The 22961-nt window shown below is 44.0% G+C and overlaps 1 protein-coding gene across 2 annotated transcripts in view; it reads left to right on the top strand.

The window, feature by feature from the left end:
- LOC137435343 (heparan-sulfate 6-O-sulfotransferase 1-B) overlaps positions 1-22961 on the top strand; it is a 162094-nt gene that overhangs the window by 30042 nt on the left and 109091 nt on the right. The gene's annotated exons all lie outside the window — the stretch shown is intronic.

Genomic DNA, 22961 nt, shown 5'->3' with positions numbered 1-22961 from the left:
TAAAATAATTCTACCAGCCGGATCCGAACCCTGAAATTCACCGAAATCTAACCATTTTGTCCTTGTCACATACACTACATCTCTGCCAAACTTCATCCAAATCCATCCACAACTTTTTGAGATATCTTGTTCACAAACAGACAGACAGGGGTGTAAACATAACCTCCATCCACCTTCGGTGGCAGAGGTAATGACAACACTTATGATATTGATAATAGCATAATACTAATTATATTACAAAGCAATATCCCAACTCCCCAAGGGGGTTTTGGACTTGCGATATTGCCCTTCTCTTGAACCCCCCCGCCCCCCCTCCCCCCCCCCCCAGACACCCTCGCAGACGTAAATTTTATTATCGGGAATTTAGAATGGTGAGGCGCACGGTCTGGTCTTTTCAATGACCTGATCTAACATAAGTAATAGTAACTAGAACGGGCACTCGGTAGAGCGCATACCTTCGCCGCAGCTACTGTTCTGTACTTGGCATGGGAGTGTAGGGAACAGAACAGTGAACAGTTTGGTGCTGATTTCATGCAAATCGGATAAGAATTGACCGAGTTATGACAAAAAACGCACATTTTGCAAGGTCGTGACCCCCCTGACATTTGACCCCCAACCGCTAACAAGGGTAATGTCTTCACTGGGTCATGTCGTATATCACAAGATCGGGCATTGAATTCTGAACATTTTGGCATTAGTTGCATGCCAATTGGATAAAAATTGACCGCGCTATGGTAAAAATACGATTTTGACCTTTTCGTGACCTTGACCTTGACCTTTGACCCGATTGCTCCCAAAATCTAATCAAATGTGTCCCGTATAATAACCAATCATCCCACCAAATTTCATGCAATTCGGTTGAATACTTTTTGAGTTATGCGAATAACATACACACACACACACACACACACAGACATACAAATAAATACACAGCGATCAAAACATAACCTTCCGCTTTTGCGAAGGTAATAACTAGAACTGCCACTTAAAACTGCTGGCAGTGATGACCGGTTTATTCGCACACATTTTTGATACAACCCCACTTTCATTGGACATGCTTTGACACAACCCCCTTGGATACAATCCCGACACACACACACACACACACACACACACACACACACACACACACACACACACACACACACATCCCCCCTAACCCCACCCCCACCCCTCCCCCCAAACGCACACCCCTCCAAACACACACACACACACACACACACACACACACACACCAACCTCCCCCTCCCCCCCCCCCCGACCTACACGCACACATCCCTCCCCCCCACACACACACACATCCCCCCCTACACACACACACACACACACACACACACACACACCACCCCCAACACACACACACACACACACACACACACAGACACACACACACACACACACACACACACACATCTCGTTTTGTCATTTCTGTTCCTCACAATTCTATCTCTTTTATACGCACGCACGCATGCACACACACACACACACACACACACACACACACACACACACACACACACACACAAACACACATCCAACCGCCCCTCCTCCACACACACACCCCATCCACCCCACCCCACATACACACATATCCACCCCCCACACACCTACACGCAAACAACCCCACACCCCTCCCCCCACATGCACACCCCTCCACACGTACACACACACACACCCCCCACCTCCACACATACACACACACACACCCGCCCCCCTCCATACGCACACCCCAACCCCCCCCCCCCCCCCCACACACACACAGACATCCACGCACATCCACACACACACACACACACACACACACACACACACACACACACACACACACACACACACACACACACACACATTCCCCCTCCCCCCACATGCACACACCTCCACACATACACACACACACACACACACACACACATCCAACCCCCCCTCCTCCACACACACACCCCAACCCCCACCCCCACATACACACATATCCACCCCCCACACACACACACCCACACACACACACATCCACACACACGCACATCCACACACACACACACATGAACACATCCCCACGTGCATACACACACAAACACACACACACGAACACACATTCCCAGACCCCCCCCCACACACCCTCCCCCCACCTCCACACATACACACACACACATCTGCCCCCCCTCCATATGCACCCCCCCCCCACACACACACACACACACACACACACACACCCGCACATCCACACACACGCACATTCCCCATCCCCCCCCCCCCCCCCACACACACACACCCCTCCACACATACACACACACACATCCAACCCCTCCTCATCCACACGCACACCCCAACCCCCCCCAACATACACCCATATCCAGCCCCACCCCCCCCCCCCCCCACACACACCCACACACACACACATCCCCACATCCACACAATCCACAAACACACACACACAAACACATCCCCACATGCATACACACACACACACACACATACACACATCCCAGACCCTTCCCCCCCCCCACACACACACACACACACCCTCCCCCCCACCACACACACACCCACCCACTCACACATACCCCCACCCCCCCCCCCCACCCCTAACACACACACACACACACACCAAACCCCTCCCACACACACATCCCTCCCCTCCCCCCCCACACACACACCACACACACATCCACACATGTCAATCCATGCACTGATTGCAGAAAAAGCCATTTTACAAAGAAAATTAACCTGATATTGCAGCCAGAATTATTTATTTTATCTGAGAAGCTAAACGATTCTTCTTCTTCTTTAGTTGCTCACAACTTTATGTCGAATGCGATCATGTTTAAAAAAAGTCAGAATTTGAGCAAATCTGTTTCATTCGTCTGTTAATCGACCTCATCTATTGAGAAATCTGCAATTGGAATTTTATTTGAGGTTCAAATGACCGCGGGAGTTCGCGTTATCGTGACCACGTCCTGGAAGGACAAAAGGGTGCCTTATTCTTCTTTAGTACCTCAAACTGGGTGACATGCGATCGATTTAAAAAAAAGTCAGAATTTGAGCAAATCTGTTTCATTCGTTTGTTAATATGCCTCACCTATTGACAAATCCTCAATTGGAATTTCATTTGAGGTTGAAATGACCGCGGGAGATCGTGTGACAGTGATCACGTCCTGGAAGGGACAAAAGGGTGCGTTCTTCTTCTTTAGTACCTCAAACTTTGGGTGAAATGCGATCGATTTAACAAAAGTATGAATTTGAGCAAATCTGTTTCATTCGTTTGTTAATAGACCTCATCTATTGAGAAATCTGCAATTGGAATTTTATTTGAGGTTCAAATGACCGCGGGAGATCGTGTGATAGTGATCACGTTCTGGAAGGACAAATCGGTGTGTTTCTTCTTCTTTCAACAATAAAGACATAGCTTCGAGACCGTACATCCAATAATCTTGAAATTTTGCACCCTTGTTCCGCTTAATGAGAGCTACATTGCATTAAATATTCAAGTCGATTCATGCAGTGGTTCAAGAATTACAAGCTTTTTAAAATTTAACTTCCATTATTTATTGCGGCCAAACCATGTGACTTATCAAAACGTCTCAAGTAACGTTGAAACATACCCCCATGAGGAACATTTGTGTAAAGTTTCCACTCGACATCTCCATAAATTATGGAGGGGATACCATTTCTAGTTTGAGCTTTAAAACGTCATAACTCTGAAACCATGTGTCGGATGACGTCGTGCTCACTGACCTTTTTGTTCGTCATGGGTATGCGAATATGCATGCCAAGTTTGGGCTCGATCCGTTCAGCCGTTGCAGAGAAAAAGGTTTTTTTGTGTTTTTTCACGAAAAACAAGATGGCGGCCGAACCATGTGACGTATGACTTCGAAAGTTTTTGCATTGAGTTTTTTTTAACTAAGCATCTGGGAAAAAAATCCCATTTTCGGGGGAGAAAATTTTTTGTTTGACGAATTCTAACCTCTTAACGTTAGCATTTTTAATATACTCGATACACATGTCTTTTGTTCCCATTGAAGAGTTCTTTAGAATGAGCCATTCCTCAAATTTTTCCATTGAGCCGTTTCGGAGATACAGAGGGGAAAAGTTGAATTTGTTTTACAAGATGGCGCCCACACCACGTGACCTATGACGTCATAATTAGCATTAGAAAATTTTAGGAGCCGAGACGATCATTTGATGAAAATTTCCTGTCAATCCGACCAGCGGTTGCTGAGAACATTAATTATGAAGTTTTCGGAGGTGCAAAATAGGGCAGAAGAATAATAAGAAAAACTCGCAGTAATAATAGGTTTCCTCTTCATTTCATGGAGAGTAAACCTAATAATAAGGATAATAACATGACTCCTCCTGCCGCTCCTGTAGTGAGCAGATGTACTTGTGTATAAACAAATATCAATTTTGTCAGCAGGACTCAATGACTTTTTGATGTCTGGTTATAGACCTGCTTGCTGATGGTTGATACGTCGGGAGCACTAAATACCAATTTGTAAGGTCTCCCGCCAACCTCGGCATGTGAATTAAGACAAAAGTAAGAGAGAATGACAGATTAGTTTTTTTTCTTCAAAAGTCACTGTGCTTCGTGATTATAATCCAATATGGCTGCTGTAATAAAAAGCTCATATCAGAATACCTTTTTGTTTGTGGTTTGGACCTGCAGTAAGTAAGAAATCGAGGTACAGCTGATTAGCCGTGGGAAAGTGTTCCAATTTGCTTTAGAAAGCAAGCTTTGCTGCATCGTCTGGTATCCCGTGTATGTTCTCAACTGAAATGCATTTCCCACCCTAATTCTTGCTATGAAGCAGGGCTTTGCCTCTTGTCTCATGTATAAGTTTCAGGAATCATCCATAAGTGTACTGTGTGTTTTGACTCAATTTGCAATGTTCCACATTGCGTCTAAATGTGTCATTGCTGTGAATTTGTTTCAATTTATCTTCAATGCCTGCCCTTCTGCTCCCTTCACCACACCTTTCCCAATCCAGTCCCAGTTATTTCCTATCGATATTGCTAGAACTGCAACCAATTACCAAGCACTGCTCTAAATTTCCATGTGTGATAGAAGGATAGCTTAAAGGGATGGGCACTTGCCTTTGAGCTGTCTGGCCTGGATTCGCTTCTCGACCGAGCTACAAACTCAACGCTGGTGTTTCACATGCAGGGCGATGCATCAGTGTGTGGAATGTCGATCATAAGGACGTAAAGACAGAGGACCCATCTGCTCCCACTGGTGATGACTGTTAAAGATCACATGATGTCTTTGACGAAGAATAGACGAGTTATCTCCAGAACCCTGACAAAAATGAAATTTCTGTCCAATCACCTTCGATTGAATATCTGGCCTGGTCAGCTAGCTAGTTCATGAAAGCCTATGGGGAAAAAAACTTTCCCTAGCCGATTCCACAAGAAGATAGGAATAAATAGGGCCATGAAAGTAGTAGTAGTAGTTGTAGTAGTAGTAGTCGTATAGTAGTAGTAGTAGTAGCAGCGGTAGTTGGTTAGTTGCAGCTCAGAAAACGATGCAAATTTACCCCAAAAAACAAGATTGAAATTGATTGAAAGCAAATGTGAAAAAAGGGATGCCTTTCGACTGGTGCTCGGAGTGTGCAAACGACATTAATTGAAAGAAAGAATTTCTGTGTATATATGGCCGGCTGGACATATTTTCTGTGGTCTCACCGTCGAGACACGTTCTTCCTCCCTGACTGCCTTCATGCAGGAGAAATCAGGAGTGGAACTTAGAAAGAAATACAAGTCTGTTGAGGGAGATTTGCAGCCGTTGTTTGTGGTTTTCTACTCCTGAAATAAATAGTTAATGTTGTGCCGGTGGCGACGTCCTCATTTCAATGGATTGCTGCAATCATTCTGGCTGGCTGTGCTCTTCAGCAGTTCTAAGTGCCTGCTTGCACAACCATTATATATATATATATATATATATATATATATATATATATATATATATATATATATATATATATATACGTATATATATCTATACATATATATATATATATATATATATATATATATATATATATCTATCTATAATTCCAGTAATCTCTGTCTGTCTGTACGTTTGTCTGTGACCGCTGTTTCTCGACAACCACGGGTCCGATATACTTTTAACTTGCCAGGTATATTGCTGGGGACCCGAGGATGTGCCTTTTCAAGGTTTCATATTAATCGGACAATTACTTACCGAGCTATGTCCAAAAAACGATTCAACCAATCAGAGAGCAGCGAACGATCGCGTGTGCCGAACGTGGCGGACACACTCTGCCTCGGATGGCACATTTGAGAGCGTATTCATTTATTTCACGTTTGCAAACTATGTTGGCGTTAAACTACGTTTTAAAACTAATAAAAACGAATTTGCGATTCATTCGCTTTCCTGCGCGTTTGTGCACGCGATGGCGATTTCTTTACCAAACTCCGGAAGCCGTTCGCTTTGGACCAAACCATTGCATGTAAATAGAGGGGGGGGTTCTGTGGTCGTTGCGAATGGACCAAACCATTCATGTAAATAGAGGGGGGGGATTGTCACTGTACTCGCAAGCCGTTCGCCGTTCGCTTTGGCGTTGCGAATGGACCAAACCATTTCATGTAAATAGAGGGGGGGGATATAATTTTAGATAGATATATAGTACGGGCATATATATAGTACGGGCATGCCCTAGTCTATCTATAATTCCAGTAATCTCTGTCTGTCTGTACGTTTGTCTGTGACCGCTGTTTCTCGACAACCACGGGTCCGATATACTTTTAACTTGCCAGGTATATTGCTGGGGACCCGAGGATGTGCCTTTTCAAGGTTTCATATTAATCGGACAATTACTTACCGAGCTATGTCCAAAAAACGATTCAACCAATCAGAGAGCAGCGAACGATCGCGTGTGCCGAACGTGGCGGGCACACTCTGCCTCGGATGGCACATTTGAGAGCGTATTCATTTATTTCACGTTTGCAAACTATGTTGGCGTTAAACTATGTTTTACAACTAATAAAAACGAATTTGCGATTCATTCGCTTTCCTGCGCGTTTGTGCACGCGATGGCGATTTCTTTACCAAACTCCGGAAGCCGTTCGCTTTGGACCAAACCATTGCATGTAAATAGAGGGGGGGGATTGTCACCACTCGCAAGCCGTTCGCTTTGGACCAAACCATTTCATGTAAATAGAGGGGGCGGGGGGGGGGATATAATTTTAGATATAGATATAGTACGGGCATGCCCTAGTATATATAATTTTATTTGATGTAATATACGAATACTCTTTACAGTGCGTTGGTGATGCCGAAGCAGTTTCTTGGCAAGGATTACACTGGGTCATTTTGCCATTTGCTACCTAGTGCTTTGTCCGTGCGCTATCCTTTTAAATGCTGAGCGCCAAGCAAGGAAGCATGTGTACAGTGCATTCAGAAAGTATTCAGACCCCTTCACTTTTTTCACATTTTGTTATGTTGCAGCCTTATGCTGAAATCGTTTAAATTCATTTTTTCCCTCATCAATCTACACTCAATACCCCCATAATGACAAAGAGAAAACAGGATTTTAGAAAGTTTTGCAAATTTATTAAAAAGAAAAAACTGAAATATCACATTGACATAAGTATTCATACCCTTTGCTATGATACTTGAAATTGAGGTCAGGTGCCTCCCATTTCTCTTGATCATCTTTGAGATGTTTCTACACCTTGATTGGAGTCCAACTGTGGTAAATTCAATTGATTGGACATGATTTGGAAAGGCACACACCTGTCTATATAAGGTCTCACAGCTGACAATGCATATCAGAGCAAAAACCAAGTCATGAGGTCGAAGGAACTGCCTTCAGAGCACAGAGGCAGGATTGTGTCGAGGCACAGATCTGGGGAAGCCTACAAAAAAATTTCTGCTGCATTGAAGGTTCCCAAGAGCACAGTGGCCTCCATAATTCTTAAATGGAAGAAGTTTGGAACAACCAGGACTATTCCTCGCGCTGGCCGCCCGGCCAAACTGAGTAATCGGGGGAGAAGGGCCTTGGTAAGAGAGGTGACCAACAACCCGATGGTCACTCTGGCTGAGCTCCAGAGATCCTGTGTGGAGATGGGAGAAACTTCCAGAAGGACAACCATCACTGCAACACTGCATCGATCTGGGTTTTATGGTCGAGTGGCCAGATGGAAGCCTCTCCTCAGTGAAAGACACATGAAAGCCCGCTTGGAGTTTTCCAAAAAGCAGCTAAAGGGCTCTCAGACTGTGAGAAACCAGACTCTGTCGTCTGAGGAAACCAGGATTTAACTGTTTGGCTTCCGTCTGGCCACTCTGCCATAAAGCCCAGATCGGTGGAGTGTTGCAGTGATGGTTGTCCTTCTGGAAGTTTCTCCCATCTCCACACAGGATCACTGGAGCTCAGCCAGAGTGACCATCGGGTTGTTGGTCACCTCTCTTACCAAGGCCCTTCTCCCCCGATTGCTCAGATTGGCCGGGCGGCCATCTCTAGGAAGAGTCCTGGTTGTTCCAAACTTCTTCCATTTAGGAATTATGGAGGCCACTGTGCTCTTGGGAACCTTCAATGCAGCAGAATTGTTTTGTAGCCTTCCCCAGATCTGTACCTCGACACAATCCTGTCTCTGAGCTCTGCAGGCAGTTCCTTCGACCTCATGGCTTGGTTTTTGCTCTGATATGCATTGTCAGCTGTGAGACCTTATATACCCAGGTGTGTGCCTTTCCAAATCATGTACAATCAATTGAATTTACCACAGGTGGACTCCAATCAAGGTGTGGAAACATCTCAAAGATGATCAAGAGAAATGGGAGGCACCTGAGCTAAATTTCAAGTGTCATAGCAAAGGGTATGAATACTTATGTCAATGTGATATTTCAGTTTTTTCTTTTTAATAAATTTGCAAAACTTTCTAAAATCCTGTTTTCTCTTTGTCATTTTGGGGTATGAGTGTAGATTGATGAGGGAAAAAATGAATTTAAACAATTTCAGTATAAGGCTGCAACATAACAAAATGTGAAAAAAGTGAAAGGGTCTGAACACTTTCTTGAATGTATTGTATATATATATATATATATATATATATATATATATATATACTCAAAGGCAAAAGTTATTGTGACACACAAACAACAAACAGAATCCAGTAACATCTTATCCGCGGTCCGTAACAATATATATATATATATATATATATATATATACATATATATATATATATATATATATATATATATATATATATATATATATATATATATATATATATATATATATATATATATATATATATATATATATATATATATATATATATATATATATATATATATATATATATATATATATATATATATATATATATATATATATATATATATATATACTCAAAGGCAAAAGTTATTGTGACACACAAACAACAAACAGAATCAGTGTTAAACTTTTACTGCCGCGAATGAAATGTTATTACATGGAAAGACAAATGTTTCAAGGTATGGTAACGATCAACAGTCCAGAAGAACAGTGCACCTGGCATATGCAAATGAGCCACAACACAAGAGGGGGTTCACAAGCAAGTTCACACAGTCAGTAGCGAGTGTGTCCACCTTGTGCATTGATGCAGGCCTGGCACCTTCGCCTCATTGAGGCCACTAAACGTCGATGAAAGTCCTTGGGAAGATCATTCCATATCCGAGGAAGGATTTGGTGGAGTTCCTGCAGCGTTTTTGGAGGATTCGGATGACGTCGTAAACGTCGCTCCATTTCATCCCAGACGTGTTCAATGGGTGACAAATCAGGGGATCTTGCAGGCCAGGGTAACACATTAACATTGTTCTGATTAAAATACTGCTGTACAACTCGAGCAACGTGTGGTCTGGCATTATCGTGTTGAAACGTCACTCTAGGGCCGTTCTGTTGCAAAAACGGTAAAGCGGCCATTTGCAAAATCTCGTCTCGGTACCTCACAGCATTCAAGTTCCCCTCAATCACAATCATTGGCGTTCTTGCTGCAGCTGTTATCCCACCCCAGATCATAATGCCCCCACCTCCAAAACGATCCCCTTCCAGAACACATGGCCTGATGTAACGTTCACCTGTGCACCTGTAGACACGTGTCCTACCGTCAGCTCGGTGAAGCTGTGCCAAATGGTGTTTCTATGGACGTTGAATCGACGAGCAACATCACGCTGCGAGGTACCAGACTGAAGCATACCTATAGCTCTCCATCTGTCATTTTCCCCGAGGCGTGGCATGTCGAACTTATTCCAAAACGATGAATAGAGGTGTTTTTCTGACTTCTGCACTTCTTAAGACTGCATTGAGTGGAAATGATAAGCGTCTGGTTGTCTGGCCTTTTAAAGTGAACATTGCTGGCCATTTTTCTCGAATATGTCATGCTTCTTGCAAATTTCATGCAATTTGAACAACTGCTTGGTTGCGTTTCTTCGACCATTTTAACACACTCTTTCTCTGGTTCAAATCCAAAAATTCATTCACAAGATTACCAATGAAAAAATTCCATGTCACAATAACTTTTGCCTCTGAGTATATATATATATATATATATATATATACAGTCATGGCCAAAAATATTGGCACCCTTGCTCTTTTTTCAAATAAAGCACCATTTCTTCCAGAAAATTGTTGAAATAAAAAATATTTTGGTATCCACATGTGTATTGCTTTCGTTTGCAGTGGAACAGCTGTGGGGAGATCGGAGACTGTATGACAAGTTGTTAGGGTGAGATATGAACTGCTTCTTTGGAAGGAATTCAAGCAGCTTACTGTTTTAAGCAGCTAACAACACCGCGACAGACCCTTACCATCGTACATGACTCGCTTTGGGCGTCATTCACACTTCCAAACACGATATTTATGAGAGTACATTTTGCTGTTGACCATTTCTCTTTGTTGTGACTTTTATTTTTCATTGACGGTCAACTTCTCTTATTCTACAACATCATGTGTCTGTTTTGTACTTTCTGTTCGATTAATGCACTCGGAGTAGGAGTACTGTGTTGACATCATTTTGCCTTGGATTTTATGATGTAAGTATGCTCTTGTTGATCTGGGGATTTCCTTTACCTAGTGTCCCTGGAAGAGGTACGAGTGGGCGGAAAGGTGGCAGTTTGAAAAAAGAGAATTGACTCGGAATCCGAACGGCTCGTATGTCTTTTCTTCCACGCTAAAGTATTACAGCCTTTCCCACAATTCGCCATCATTTCAAATGGAGATAAAAATTGAATCTATGAGATGTTTACATTGTTGATTATTAAGAATTCTGATGATCTGAAACCTTGACTTTAATAAAAACAAGTATTTTTCTCCAGTGATGCAGAAAAGTCGGTTTTGAAGAGAAATCTTTACATTTCTTACATTTCTCTGTGTTAATGGTGTTGTTGGTGTTGGTGTTGGGTGTTGTGTAAACCCTGGTGTTGGGCTAGCGGCTAGGGAGCCGGCTTAGGATCCTAGGATCCTGGGTTCGAATCTCGGTCGATCGCTGAATTAACGCCAGGGGGGTTGACTCAGCCTGTCATCCTTCCGAGGTCGGCTAATTGAGTACCAGTTCACTGGTAATTCCCTGTTTGTCGCTAAAGGCGGCAAAAAAGGGTTGGCGTCAGGAAGGGCATCCGGCCGTAAAACATTGCTTCGAAAAGGGGACCAAAAAAACAACAACAACCACGGTTCCCGAAAAAGGCCAACCCCCGCTTGCGGGGAAAAATGGCCTCTAAAGGTGTTTTTTTTTTGTTTTGTTTTTTTAATGGACTACCTTTTACTTGTTTGGTGTGCTTCACAGAGGTTGTAGAAATCAGTGGCTGCAGTTGATTATCTCTGAAATTATCTCCCAAAATGTAAGGAATTGTTGCTGCGAGATGTTCATAGTGATTGGTTCCTTAATTGCTGATGTCACGAACTGGAGGATTCTGGTTGACCCGAACAAATTATTCTGACACAATTTGTTATTGAGTATATGTTTTGTTCTGCCCTTTTCTGATCAGGTGCATATAGACAACAAACGAGGCTCAGTGAGATGTGTGGCCTTTTTATTGGCCCTTCTTACAGCAGCAGCTTGTAAGCTGGGAATGGTTATGTAATATTAGCTCGTGCTCTGTACAGTCTGTTCAACACAGATACATGCCAGACCCGAGTAATCGATATTCCTCGTGTGATTGTCGCCTACCAGTCACAATAGTATCCTTGCAGTGCATGCCCTTACAAATCGCGATGATGGCCTTTGTATATAACATTATTGTTAAATTTCATTTGTGAAACTTCAGTTGAGAAATGTGAAATTCAAGTGTTATGGAAGCATACCTGTTGACGCTAATGCATGGTTTACGGGGTTTATTCCTCCTCTGGGCGGTAATCGTAAGATATGATTGCAATTCGCATATTTGACGTCTGTGTGGATGATGACGTGATTACCTGTGTTGAAACATTGATGATGTGGTTATGTAAGTTGCTGATCGGTATTGCCCTTTTCCTTTCTGAAGTACTTTTAATCACCAGTGTTGCAATTAGTAAACTAGAACTGCACTCAGAGCGCATAGTCTCACCTCATGCGTTCATTCTGAACAAAAATACCATCGTTAACTGAACACCTTACTGTTATGGCCCATATATCTGTATCGTCCATGCACCCATTATGTCACATAGTTTCTTGGCATGGGCTATGAACGTCATAAAAGAAATTCTTCACTTGCATCGGGTCATAGATCAGATATATGAAGTTTCAGATTTTTGGATTAAGATTTCAATTCAACAAATTATGGCTGGAATACGACTTCACCGATGACATCATTAGGGAGTTGATGACATATGACAAGTTTTAAAAAATTTCGTTGTGGTTTTGGAGAAAATTATGTCCAAATTTTTTCTTTTAATCCATTATGGCTGCCATATCATGTGACCAATGCTGTCAGCATTAAAATATTCTCCATGGAGATTTCCTCCTGTGTTTAAAGTTTCACATCGATCGGACAAGCATTTGCGGGGACACACATTTTTGGGTAGGGTTATATATTCAACCAATTATGACTGGAATACCACTTCACTGCTGATATTGTTGTTATCACCTTATATACCCCCATGGAGAGTTGGTGACATATGCCAAGTTTCATTTTTTTTTCCTCGAGCAGTTACGGAGAATACAATTTTTAAAGCGAAAATATAGAGATGCAGACACACACACACAGACAGAGAGACAGACACACACAGACAGGGGCATTGCAATAGTGTTCGGGGCGAGACTAATAAATAGGGGTATGGAATAGTCAGGTTCACTATGTTTTTTCGTTCAAATTTTTTGGAGATTAGCAAAACTATACATTTTTGGAATATTCAGAGCATAAGGAATCCAAAAATTAATGTTGGCATTTGCGTAGACACTTTTGCGAAAATGACACTCAGGACAGTGATGAAGATCTGTAAAAAGCATATTCCTGAATGGTGTAGACCTAGTAGATCCTGTGTATAGGACTTTTAGTTCAATCTGATACTAACAAGGCTGCTTTCTTGCTTTATAAACCCATACCTATAACTTCAAAGGACTTGCAATATCATGTATCTATCTATCTATAATTCCAGCAATCTCTGTGTGTATGTTTGTATGTTTGTATGTTTGTATGTATGTTTGTCTGTGACCGCTGTTTCTCGACAACTACCGGTCCGATATACTTGAAACTTGCCAGGTATATTGCTGGGGACCCGAGGATGTGCCTTTTCAAGGTTTGAAATTAATCGGACAAGCAGTTACCGAGCTATGTCCAAAAAACGATTCAACCAATCAGAGAGCAGCGAGCTATCACGTGTGCCGAACGTGGCGAACAGACTCTGCCTCGGACGGCACATTTGAGAGCGTATTCATTTATTTCACGTCTGCAAACTATGTTGGCGCTATGTTGGCGTTAAACTATGTTTTAAAACTAATAAAAACTAATTTGCGATTCATCGTAACTGCGATATACGACCTTCCGGAGCTCCCGTGAGAGCGTGCGCCATTACGGATAGTAATTCAATTAAAAACATAAAAACATTGTCCCAATTCAGTCAGAGCGAAGGGCGTTGTTTTAAGCGAAGAGCGTTTTATTTTTCCCCTTAAATTCAGTCGCCGGACGGTGAAAGCTTTTTTTGGGGGGCAGCTACTGGCAGCCACGTACGGCCAATCACAGGACACGTTGTTGTGTCGACGTGCCGTGTTGTTTTCCCTCGCGGTTTGGAATGTTTTTCCTTTTCATTTTTTTTCTCTTCCTTACGGAAGTACGGGCATTTCCTTAAATTTGCGATTCTTTCGCTTTCCTGCGCGTTTGGGCACGCTATGGCGATTTCTTTACCAAACTCCGCAAGCCGTTCGCTTTGGACCAAACCATTTCATGTAAATAGAGGGGGGGGGGATTGTCACCGTACTCGCAAGCCGTTCGCTTTGGACCAAACCATTTCATGTAAATAGAGGGGGGGGATATAATTTTAGATATAGATATAGTACGGGCATGCCCTAGTATATATAAAACACAGTTTGTGTGTGTGTAATGTTACCGATAGACTCCTAAACGGAGAGGCTTACGTGCTTGATATTTGACATAGACATGGCCATTGAGCGTGGGACGAACATGGCCGAACTCAAAATATTTGACGATCCATATTTTTTATTCATATTTACCTCAGCGCATTTCAGCGAAGTACCCGCTAATCTCAGCCGGTTCCAGAGCAGCTCGCTGATTCGCTCAGAGCGATCACGTGATGTTCCATTCCCGCCGCCAGACTGATTTGCTCAGAGTGATCACGTGATGTTCCATCCCGTCACACGTCACTTCACCTTTTATGCGATCGTGTTTTGTATCGATTTTGTGCGATATGAATTAAATGTCTTTGAAACAGCTGTGAAACGTCTTTCCACAACCCTTCCGTAACCGATTGGAGCAGTTTCTTGCCGCACAAAACGAGATCCGCGAAGCGAGTTGGTCGAGTCGTGCTGACCAAGATGGCGACACGGCGGCTTCACTTTTCACGGAGTATGAGCGTTCTATATATTTTCAATTCAATGCGCCCGTGATTTATGGCAAAGACATGACCATTGGGCCTTCACGGTGTAATTTATGCGAGGCTTTTGTCCGAGTGAGCTTGAGTCGAGAGGGCGAATGTACGGGTTGGGAATGTTCGGGTCTCCCTTCCCCCGCCCGGCAACGCCGGTACTGGAGGACGTCACAGGATCGGTGAGTCTCCAAAATCCGCATCGTGCTGTTGCGAATATGCAGGACTATGTCCGATTGTTGTGCTGCTCTCTGACCATGAGAACTGCAACGTCATTGTTGACTGGCCATCCCCTTCCCTCCCCCTTCCCCCTCCCCCCACCATCCCTCCTTCCCTTCCCCCTCCACCCTACCCCTCCCCTTCTCCCCTCCGCCCTCCCCTTCTCCCCTCCCCCTCCATTTCCCCCTCCCCCTCCATTTCCCCCTCCCCCTCCCTTTTCCCCCTCCCCCTCCCCCTCCCTTTTCCCCCTCCCCCTCCCCCTCCATTTTCCCCCTCCCTTTTCCCCCTCCCTTTTCCCCCTCCCTTTCCCCCTCCCTTTCCCCCTCCCCCTCCCCCTCCCTTTCCCCCTCCCCCATACCCCTCCCTTCCCCCTCCACCCTACCCCCTCCCCTTCTCCCCTCCCCCTCCCTTTTCCCCCTCCCCTCCCCCACCCTTCTCCCCTCCCCCCCCTCTTCTCCCCTCCCCCCCGTTCCCCTCCCCTCCCCTCCCCCCTGTTCCCCTCCCCTCCCCTCCCCCCCATTCCCCTCCCCTTCCCTCCCCTCCCCCCTCCCCTCCCCCGCCCAGCAATGCCGGGTACTTCTGCCGGGCCCCCTCCCCCCTCCCCCCACCTCTCCCCCCTCCCCCCTTCCCCCCTTCCCCCTTCCCCCTCCCCCCTCCCTCCTCCCCTCCTCCCCTCCCCCCTCCCCCCCTCCCATCCCTCACCCTCCCCATCCCCCCCTCTTCTCCCCTCTCCCCCTCCCACTCTTCTCCCCTCCCCCCCGTTCCCCTCCCCTCCTCTCCCCCCCCGTTCCCCTCCCCTCCCCTCCCCCGCCCGGCAATGCCGGGTACTTCTGCTAGTTATGTAATAGTTATATCACAAATATAAAGACAATGTTTTTCAATTACCTTTGTTTGTTGCTTTTCTATAATCCTGAGCACTATTTTGAGGCCTTTATTGGATTCCTTTTTTGACCCAGAAAACATAGGATTAGCATATTTAATTAAGTTTCTAGGTTGACTAGAAGCCGAGATAGCGCAAAATATGTGTTTTATGGTGGCCATTTTGAAAATCCAAAATGGCGGCCATGCAGGTGTCTGTGCAAATGCCAGCATTGATTTTCGGATTCTCCATGCTCTGATGATTCCAAAAATGTACAGGTTTGCTAATCTCCCAAAATTTTGAACGAAATTATATTTGTTAACATAGTGAACCTGACTAGAAAGCAGTAGGGTATGAATGCGAGTGAGACAATGTGAGCGATTTATGCTTAGAGGAAAAATGTGAGGTGCATATGTAAAACCTCACCCAGAAGGGTGGGTAAAGAGGCAAAACACTGACAGAGAGAGCTCTTTATAATTGTGATGCCCTTTGTGAGTCTAGCTAGACGAATTGGGAATTATTGTAGGGATAGCAAGAGAAAGAAGTGTATGTCAGTGATGGAGATATATCCCCATGCTAGGGACCTACTGGCTCGTCCCTCGCTCCTTTGCCTTGTGCTTGATCAGCTGCTGCGCCGATCTCCCAGCGCCATCTGGCGCAGCTCGTCCTGGCTTCAGTGCAACCGTTCCTGGCTCCAGTGCAGACTCCAAGGATGGTCTCTCCTTTCTCGGCACGTACAGGCAGGAGGGTTGGCTTCATTCAGTCCCGAGTGCATGTCAACAGCGACGATCCGTCTGACAGACGGTTCCGCCTTTTAAGCAGCTTCAGCAGGGCAGAGACTTTGGGGATCAAGGTCCATGGGAGGTGGAGATCCTGGGAGAAAAGGTCGTGGCTTTCCCATTTGATGTGCGATAGCGCTTTCTCATTGTTGCGCTCACCAGATAGCGCCTCCTTTTTCTGTCAATCATCCCCGAGTTGAAGTCTTCCCCCAAGTCGAGTCTTCTTCTTTCTTAACGGGTTTTCCCACCCAGCACATTTGAAAAGGAAGGTGGTTGTTGTCTCCCTTATCATCTCAATTATGGTTATGTGATGTGGTTTTAGAATGTAGTTGTGTGTGGTGCTGTATGAGAGGGTTAATATAAGAAAGAAAGGGAATTTCTAAATTGCGTGTTGCACCCGATATATCTTGAAGAATGCTAAATGCTAATTTGGGGGAAGAGAGAGAACCAAATTTGTACTATGTGGTGCATGAAATATATGAGCCATGAATAAAAGAGGATTTAAAGGTGGAATAAAGGAACACCAGGAGGGTTATAGAGGAGGAGGTAGAAGACCGATATTGCCTACACAGTGCATATACCCCGTTTCCCTTAGACTATGTGTGGGTGCCTATCTGGGGCACATATACTAACGGTAAACCTATGTGACATGGAGTTTCGTTCACCTGGGGTCTGGTTCCATAACCGTGGAATATATATACAGTCACGTGAAAAAGTAAGTACACCCCATGTAAAGTTTTGACTTTTTCAACATATTTCAACATACAGCTATTTGATCTTCATTTCAACAATATTGATAGACAAAGGTGATATAATATAACAAATATCATGAAACATTTACATTTTGTAGTCCATTGCATGATTTAAATAAACATAAATGCAAATTTCGCATGTGGAAAAAGTAAGTAAATCCTTGGCTCTAATAGGTGGTATTGCCCCCTTTGGCAGAAACAACCTCAAGTAGGCGTTTCTTCTAACTGTCTACCAGTCTCTGACATCAACTGGGAAAAATTTTTGCCCACTCCTCCATGCAGAATTCTTTCAGCTGTGCGATGTTGAGGGGTTTCTTGCATGCACAGCTCGTTTCAATTCCCCCCACAACATCTCGATGGGATTCAGATCCGGGCTTTGACTTGGCCATTCCAGAACCCTCCATTTCTTTCTTTTCAGCCATTCCTTGGTGGATTTACTGGTATGTTTAGGGTCATTGTCATGTTGCAAGGTACACCTTCGGTTGAGCTTCAACTTTTCGACAGATGGCCTCACATTATCCTCAAGCACCCTCTGGTACAATGAAGAATTCATTGTGGATAATATGATGGTGAGCTGCCCAGGCCCTGATGCAGCAAAGCGGCCCCAAAACATAATATTTCCACCACCATGCTTTACAGTTGGTATCCAGGTTCTTGTGGTCAGATGCTGTCTTTGATTTTCGCCAAACATGTCTTCTGGTACTGTGGCCAAATAGCTCTACCTTTGACTCATCTGTCCAGAGCACATTGTTCCAGAAGTGCTGGTCTTTGCCTTGGTGTTCATTAGCAAACTTTAATCTTGCCCTGATGTTCTTTCTGGACAGCAGAGGTTTCCTCCTGGCACACCTCCCAATCAAATTTGTGCAGCCTCTTTCTAATGGTAGACTCATGCACTTTGACATCAACAGTGGCAAGAGCTACCTGTAGGTCCCGTGATGACATTCTGGGGTTCTTAGAGACTTCTTTCAGCATCTTGCTGTCTGCTCTCGGGCTGAACTTGCTGGGGCGGCCTGGCCTGAACAGGTTGGCAGTTGTTTGTTGGCATCTACAAGTTCTCCACTTGTAGATGATCTTCCGGACAGTCGAATGATTGATTTCAAATTGTTTGGAGATCTTTTTAAATCCCTTCCCAGACTGGTAGGCATCTATAACCTTGTTTCTGAAGGCCTCAAAGAGCTCTTTTGAACGAGGCATTGTGACGCCGCACACTTCAACAACAAAGAGCAAACCAAACGAAATGTCTGAGGTTTAAATAACACAGGTTCCTCCAAGATCCTCTCTAACAATGTTCTAATCATTTGCACCTGAGCTGGTGCACCTGATTCTAATTTTAGGTATTTGAAGTAGTGATAAATGTAGGGGTGTACTTACTTTTTCCACATGCAAAATTTGCATTTATGTTTATTTAAATTATACAATGGACTACAAAATGTAAATGTTTCTTGATATTTGTTATATTATATCACCTTTATCGATCAACATTGTTGAAATGAAGATCAAATACCGTATTTTCCGGTGTATCAACCGCACCCGTGTATCAACCGCACCCCCGATTTTCGACTTCAAAAATAAAAAATAAAAAAATCAGATTTTCGAGGGGGGGGAAAAAAAAATCAGGAAAATTTAAAAAAGAGAAGAGAATAAATAAATAAAATGGAAAGCGAAATATGGTGAAAGGAAAGAGAAACTGAAGACAGAGAAAGAGTGAAAATACATGAAATGAGTTGAAAGAGAATTTAAAAAACATTATAATTATTCTTTCTTGCCAATGTGGGGCCCTGAAAAGGGCCGTTGGGTTTTGGCTCTTGCCAATGTGGGGCCCTGAAAAGGGCCGTTGGGTTTAGTCTCTAAAATCCGAAGAAGTCCTCGTCAGCCGTTTCTTCAGTCCAATCCGAGTCGGGGTAGGCGAGATCCTCGTCGTCGTTATCCTCTTCTCCATCGTCGGAAAAGGGCCGTTGGGTTTAGGCTCTAAAATCCGAAGAAGTCGTCGTCATCTGTTTCTTCAGGGAAGACATTACGAAGATCATCATCCGAGTCTGGGTAGGCGAGATCATCGTCGTCGTTATCCTCTTCTCCATCGTCGGTCACTGCCACTTCATCCTCCCAGATTATGTCATCTTGAGTGCCATCAAGGGCATTAGATATGCAGCACTTGAGGAAGGCCCATTCATGGCGGCTATTGTGTGAGATTTTTCCCGCTGAAATCTGTATTGATTCATGCTAGAATCGGCTTGAAATGCCTATTGTGATCGCATCAATAGCCCGTGAGGGCTCTTCCAAGACGGTGAAGGACTGGTTTGCATGCAATATCGAGTTGGATGTTACAATCTCGGACTTCTATGCAGAGTTCTCAGACGGCAAGTATGATGGGGATAGGGAGCCATTGCCTGACGATACACGCGGTACTTTTGTCAAAGTATTCGCTGGCCCCAGTAAAACTGACATGACGAAAGTTTCACCAGCTTGCAAAGTTTCTGATGTGACAAAGACTCTTGGCTCATTTCTCAAATTTGTGTTGGCTGCAGACACGGATCACAGGATGGAACCCGATGAATGAATAAATAAAATCATTTTGAGGAGAAAGGAGTCTTTATTTCATATTTTCCATGTCAACAAAACTCAATGGAAAGTAGGAAAAAAAATAAAAATAAAAACCTCCCTCCCTACCCGAACTTTTGAGAAAAAAGGCCGCTCAACAACTTTTTATTTTTATGTGGCCTTACTGCGGCGTTGGTTAGACAATAGGTACGTCATAATGTCCCATGCAAAACATCCTGTTTACCATGTTGACGCTTTTGTTTTGTGACTTAATCCTGTCTTTATTTAGCACACTCTATTCACTATGTGACCTGTCATTCAAAGAGGACTAGTGAAAGTACACATTTTCACAAACACTCATAGAAAAATCAAATATTACAAACTTCAAACTTTCTTGTATTTTGACTGGCAGCAGTAATCGGCGTTGAACCTACCTTAGTAACGTAATTGACGATCATTCATCATTGTATCCCCGCAACCCCAAAGTAATATAAAGATTACGTCCCGTTGATATGACAGTTTTTCAATGCACAAATTTTTGTGTTACTGTGTATCAACCGCACCCCCTTTTTTAGGGTCTTCCCGTCGATAAAAAAACCGCGGTTGATGCACCGGAAAATACGGTAGCTGTATGTTGAAAAAGTCCAAACTTTACATGGGGTGTACTTACTTTTTCACATGACTATATATATATATATATATACATATATATACACATATATATATATATATATATATATATATATATATATATATATATATATATATATATATATATATATATATATATATATATATATATATATATATATATATATATATACATACATACATACATACATACATACATACATACATACATACATACATACATACATACATACATATATATATATATATTGTTACGGACCGCGGATAAGATGTTACTGGATTTGCCGAGCGGATGGCGCCGCGGCCCGAACTATTTTTACAATGACTAAGACCCGATTCCTTAAACGTGGGCCAAATCGTGCCACAGATATTCAATGGGGAAAAGACAAAGGCGACACAGATGTGAAGAAGAGGAAGACAGAAGTAGGGAATACGAATATAATTTATTTGTATTTACAACCAAAAGTAACCAAGGAGAAGGAAGGATAATAAAATAAAGACAGACAGAGGGACGGACCAGAAGGACACAGTGAAACTTAGCTTACCTATGCAGTCTTACTTAACCCAGGACAGAACAAACAAAGACGGACTCACACGAATGGGGAATGGAGGCAGGAATGAATGGCTGCACCGGGAGGAAGGTTCAGCTCGGACCAGAGGACGGCCGGGCCGGGAGGGAGCAGCCGCCGCCCTTCCTCAACAGCAACCTGCTGTCAACGCTCAAGCTGCGGCGGTCAAAGCTGCGATGGTTCCAGCTCCGGTGGTTCAAGCTGCTGTGGTTCAAACTCCTGTGGTTCAAGCTCCGGTGGTTCAAACTGCTGTGGTTCAAACTCCTGTGGTTCAAGTTCTGGTGGTTCAAACTGCTGTGGTTCAAACTCCTGTGGTTCAAACTGCTGTGGTTCAAACTCCTGTGGTTCAAACTCCTGTGGTTCAAACTCCTGTGGTTCAAACTCCTGTGGTTCAAACTGCTGTGGTTCAAACTCCTGTGGTTCAAGCTCCGGTGGTTCAAACTGCTGTGGTTCAAACTCCTGTGGTTCAAGCTCCGGTGGTTCAAGCTGCTGCCGTGGGGACGTCGTGTGCTTTCTCAGGACTCCTTTTCATCACTCCTCCGCACTTGTGTCAAAGGCTTCCCCCGCGCTTCTGTCTACGGCTTCCGCGCGCGCTTCTTATAACGCCGCGGGCGAATCAAGCCGCCGGCCTCCAGGACACGCCCATCGGTGAGCTCGCCTCGGCCCTGATTGGTCGGCACGGGCCCTCTGGCTCCACCCTTGATGACGATGGGCGGGCACGCCCAATATTCGGCAGCTCCTCCCCCTTCTTCTCCGAGCCTACCTCGTGGCTAATGGAGTCTTGGAGCGAAAACAACAACCCACAGCGGCAGCAGAATTCAGCGAACCGCTCAATGCAGTTGGTAATTGAGGAAAGGGGGAATGTGCAGGGAATCTACCTTGTCTGAATTCGGTGCAATGGAGTATTAATTAATGGAAGACAAATCCTTAGCCTACTACACAGTATAAGGAAATAACTGTCAACAAGGAGGAAATCCATTATTGGCTACGTGGGTGCTTATGAAATAACTACGGAACGACCTTTGACCTTTATACACAGACTGGAGGCAGGAGGGTCCAGAATAAAACAATAAAAAAAAACACAATCCTCATATCCACAACAATATATATATATATATATATATATATATATATATATATATATATATATATATATATATATATATATATATATATATATATATATATATGTATGTATGTATGTATGTATGTATGTATGTATATATACACACAGATAAAACGGATAAAGACCCCTATACTGATGTTGACAAACGAGAACGGATTGTGGATGCAAGTCTGGTAAGATGCCAGTGTGGACGTGAGTTTGGATCCATCAGAGGGTTGAGGATCCATCAGGCCAGGAAAGGGTGTGGGAGTGATCGTGTGAGAGATGTTTGTCTGTGGGGTGATGGTGTGCATGTGGAGGCAGGGTAGGTTCGAGAGAAGTGTGGGTGTGGACGTGAGTTTGAGTCGGTGAGAGGATTGCATATCCATCAGAGCCGAATGTGGTGTGTGCGTTAGGTGGGTGAGGAGGAGGTACAGCAACGCAGTGCCTTTGAAAAGGGGACACGTAAGACGGCCGG

The sequence above is a fragment of the Myxine glutinosa genome, chromosome 9 (assembly GCF_964187855.1).
Source record: "Myxine glutinosa chromosome 9, kmMyxGlut1.1, whole genome shotgun sequence".
Taxonomy (NCBI): domain Eukaryota; kingdom Metazoa; phylum Chordata; class Myxini; order Myxiniformes; family Myxinidae; genus Myxine; species Myxine glutinosa.
This window is presented reverse-complemented; position numbering and strand designations above follow the sequence as displayed.